The sequence below is a fragment of the Ursus americanus genome, chromosome X (assembly GCF_024610735.1).
Source record: "Ursus americanus isolate L20-20 chromosome X, mUrsAme1.1.p, whole genome shotgun sequence".
In the NCBI taxonomy this organism is placed as follows: Eukaryota; Metazoa; Chordata; class Mammalia; order Carnivora; family Ursidae; genus Ursus; species Ursus americanus.
Window position 1 is genome coordinate 29,711,913 of NC_142164.1, and position 4,517 is coordinate 29,716,429.

The window sequence follows — 4,517 nt, forward strand, 5'->3', positions numbered from 1 at the left end:
AATACATTTAAGAGGATGCAAATAACACAGAGTATGTTCATTGACCATAAAGGAATTAGATTAGCAATCAATAATGAGCTCTCTGGGAAATTCCCTAAATGTGGGGAAATGAACCAAATGCAGGGCTACCTGGGCACTTTTGAATGACTTCCCTGGAGGCTTGTCACTACAGTTTCTCCTCCTCCTTCCTTTCCCCCAAAGACACCTTGGTGTCTATTTGCATCCATTCATATCTGTGGGGTCATTTGCTTTGTCACCATGAGAGAAGAAAAGAGTTTTCCAGGGTGAGAAGAGCTATAAAAAGATAAGAGGAGCTCTAGGGGGATAATAATGGCATCGAGTCCTTTTCCAGACCTGGAAATTCTGTGGTTGGGCAAATGAGAACCTTGAGTTGCTGGACCTGCCTAAGGGAGACCTTGAGAGACTGAACAAAAGCAGACCTATTTCAAAACCCAGGTGTTGGAGTGCAGCACAGAATGGGGGAGGGCACCCTTCTAATTAATCCAGAACCATTGAGGCACGCCAGGGATTGCCAGCTTCCGGGGGAACTACAGAAAGCGCCCTTAGCATGGACAGGGGTGTTTCATTACGGACACTAAGCGATCAGATTTCTGTAAGTAGCTTTGCAAGTGGAAGATGGGGAGAAGCAGAAGCTGGAACAGTGTAGGAAAATAGGGTGGGGCTCCCAGAAATCAACAATATGGAGTGGGGCACTTGAAAGTGGGGTGTGGTCTATTACACAGATCCTTAACTAAGAAACATATAGAACTTACTGAGAACAACAGGTGGAATAGTCTCCTTTTCTTTTCTTTTTTCTTTTTAGAAAGCATCTTCCAACTAACATCTTTTTTAAAAATTTAAATTCAATTAATTAACATATACTGTATTATAGTTTCAGAGGTACATCAGTCTTATGTAACACCCCGTGCTCATTCCATCACGTGCCCTCCTTAATGCCCATCACCCAGTGACCCCATCCCCTACCCCTTCCCCTCCAGCAACCCTCAGTTTGTTTCCTATGATTAAGAGTCTCTTATGGTTTGTCTCCCTCTCTGGTTTCATCTTGTTTTGTTTTTCCCTCCCTTCCCCTGTGCTCCTCTGTTTCGTTTCTTAAATTCCACATATGAGTGAGATCATATGATGATTGTCTTTCTCTGATTGACTTATTTCACTTAACATAATACTCTCTAGTTCCATCCACATCATTGCAAATGGCCAGATTTCTTTTTTTTTTATGGATTAATAATATTCCATTGTATATACATACCACATCTTCTTTATCCGTTCATCTCTCGATGGACATCTGGGCTCTTTCCATAGTTTGGCTCTTGTGGACATTGCTGCTATAAACATTGGGGTGCAGGTGCCCCTTCGGATCATTACACTTATATCTTTGGGGTAAATACTTAGTAGTGCAATTGCTGGGTTGTAGGGTAGCTCTATTTTTAACTTCTTGAGGAACCTCCATACTGTTTTCCAGAGTGGCTGTACCAGCTTGCATTCCTACCAACAATGTAAGAGGGTGGTCTTGTCTCCCTTTCTGGAATAAATAACAAGATCCTCCAGGGGCCAGTCTTAGGGACTCTTTTGATAATCTAGGATCGCTTGAGGGTTTATGCAGAAAGAGAAATACAGCAACTCCTTCTGATTGGTCTATTGCCTGGACTCCAACAGATTTTTCTATACAGGGGATTATTGTGCCTTGTAGATTCTTGATGAAGAAACATCACTTACCTTCAGTTCTTAGCAGGTTAAATTTGGAAAGGAACACGTAAGGCCAATGATAAACGCAGGAGGCTGGCATAGACCTGCATGAACAGTGTTCAGAAGACTTAGCACCACATAGTAAGGGCAACATGAAGAGCTTTTTATAAGTTACGTCAAGAGCAAGAAGACAATCGAGAAAAGCAGACAAGTGACCATGACATAGTGATGAATGATAAAGATAGACCAGAGTGCCTCTGCTTTCACTTGGTACCTGTATTTTCTGTCAAGGAGAAAATTTCATACTGAAAAGTCTAGCCCATTGCTCTTTAAATTTAAGCACACATATGCATTATCTCAGGATTTTGTTAAGATGGAGATTCTTTTTAAAAAAAAATATGGAACACTTCATGAATTTGTGTGTTGTCCTTGTAGCAAGCCATGCTAATCTCCATGTCATTCCCAATTTCAGTATATGTGCTGCCAAAGTGAGCACTTAAAATGGAGATTCTGGGGGCACCTGGGTGGCTCAGTCGGTGAAGCGTCTGCCTTCAGCTCAGGTCATGATCTCAGGGTCCTGGGATCGAGCCCCACATCGGCCTCCTTGCTCAGCGGGAAGCCTGCTTCTCCTTCTCTCACTCCCCCAGCTTGTGCTCTCTCACTCTCTCTCCCTGTCAAATAAATAAAATCTTAAAAAGAAATAAAATGGAGATTCTGATTTGGTAGGTCTGGGTGGGGCCCAAGAATTTGCATTTCTAACAAGTTCCCAGATGATGTTGATGCAGTTGGTCCTCCAACCACACTTGGAAGAGTAACAATCTCGATCAAACAGTGCTAAATAAAGAAAAGTCCGGGTGCCCTGGATCATGATCCCAGGTTGAGCCCTGCATCAGGCTCCCTGCTCAGCGGGGAGCCTGCTTCTCCCTCTCCCTCTGACTGCTGATCCCCCTGCTTGTGCTCGCTCTATCTCTCTCTGTGTCAAATAAATAAATAAAATCTTTTTTTAAAAAAAGAAAGAAAAGTCCAGGATGGATAAAGTGGTTAAAATGGTTTTTAAGAATATTTCATTGCTGGGTGCCCGGATGGCTCAGTCGGTTAAGCATCTGACTTCCACTCAGGACATGGTCCCGGGGTCCTCAGGCTCCTCGGGCTCCGAGCTCAGTGGGGAGTCTGCTTGTCCCTCTCCCTCTGCCCCTCCCCCTGTTCACATGCTCTCTCTGTCTCTCTGTCTCTCTCTCTCAAATAAATAAATAAAATCTTTTTTAAAAAAGTATTTCATGGCTTTAACCAGGTTCAAGTCTTTGGTCTAGACAAATGACATCTCTCGGAGCACTGGGAGTGTCTGCAAATGAGACCTTTAAGCCACTCTTGGGGATACTTTTGTTTTCATCAATGTGGAGAGTAGGAGAGGTGCTAGAAGTCTCTAGAAGAGAGGCGGATGCAATCCTGGGTTTCAAAACAGGAAAGAAGCGCAAGTGGAAGTGGACAGATCAGTCAGCTTGATGTTGATTCCAGGAGACAATCTGAAATGGATTCTTTTTCAAGCATGTCTGCTCACTGGACCCAGTATGATTTCCCTGAGAACAAATCCCATCAGACTAGTTTCATTATCTCTGATAGGTTTACTAGAATGATAGGTCAGGGCAGCTGCGGTGGTAGATCGAGAGCAAGTGAAATCTGGCACAACACCGTCTGAGGACTTTCAAGATATTATTTGTGCAAAGCAGCACAACAGTGACTGGCCGTAAGGCCAACGAGGTGGATTAGGGACGGGTTGATCCAGTCTGCCCAGAGGGCCCTGATGAATGAGTAATAGCTCCCAAAGGAGAGCGTCCAGGCGCACTGTAAGGCTTCATCCCTGGCCCGGTCTGTTGCAGCAATTTTATCACTGGCTTAGATCCGTGGTTCTCAAATATTTGGGCACCTCAGGATCTCTTGGGGACAAGGGATGCTTGTTAAAATATAGGTTCCAAGGCTCCAACCCTGGGCTCTGATTCAGCAGGTCTGAATGCATTTTTTATTAAGCATCTCAAGGTGACCCCGAGGAAGGTGCTCTGTGGAGCTTACTTTGAAAAAAACCAATGAATAAGAACGAACATAAGCAGCACAAAACACTCTTTGACAGATGTGTATTTGGGGTTTCCCAACCAAGTGTGGGATAGTAAAGCCAAGGCTAATATGGCCTTAGACAGCCATCCTGAAGCCCTGAGGCTGCCCATTTTCTTGATTCTGAAGGAGACTGAGAGTGGGGAAGTATTTTTACCTTTGGCCTATGTTGTTCGAATTAATTATTTTAAAAAGAAGTCTAGGACTTCTGCTCTCTGGAAGATGGAAATACACGTAGTTTCTGCTATTTCTCTGATGCAGTACAACTAAAATCCTTTGACATTGTATATGAAACAAACATACGGGGCGCCTGGCTGGCTCTGTTGGAAGAGCATGCTGCTCTTGCTCTCTGGGTCTTGAGTTCAAGCCCCATGTTGGGTGTAGAGATTAAATACATAAATAAACGAATAAACAAACAAACTAATGTAAACAAGAAAGCATACGAAGACTGTGAAGGGTGGAGAGAATAAGGTAGATCGTTTAGGGATCTTCGGATGCAAGGAACAATATGGTGGTGAATTCCCTGGGTTTCCTTCAGCCTCACGTACCATATGCTTGCAGCTGCAGGAAGTGGTAACCCCGAAGTGCGGAGGCCTGCAAGCTGGAACCGCCAGCGAGTGCAGGGGGGAAAAAAAGGCCCAAGAAAAAGCTTGCTCTCTTTAGCCAAAGACCAGAAAAGAAACAGCCAAGAATGACAGAAAACATTT

General features: G+C 44.0%; 1 non-coding gene across 1 annotated transcript; it reads right to left on the minus strand.

Annotated features, from left to right (window-relative positions):
* Nucleotides 1-2,096: 2,096 nt before the first annotated feature.
* LOC123785120 (U6 spliceosomal RNA) lies at nt 2,097-2,200 on the minus strand. Its single transcript, XR_006777605.1, has one exon. It is a non-coding gene; the product is annotated as a U6 spliceosomal RNA (small nuclear RNA).
* Nucleotides 2,201-4,517: the final 2,317 nt, after the last annotated feature.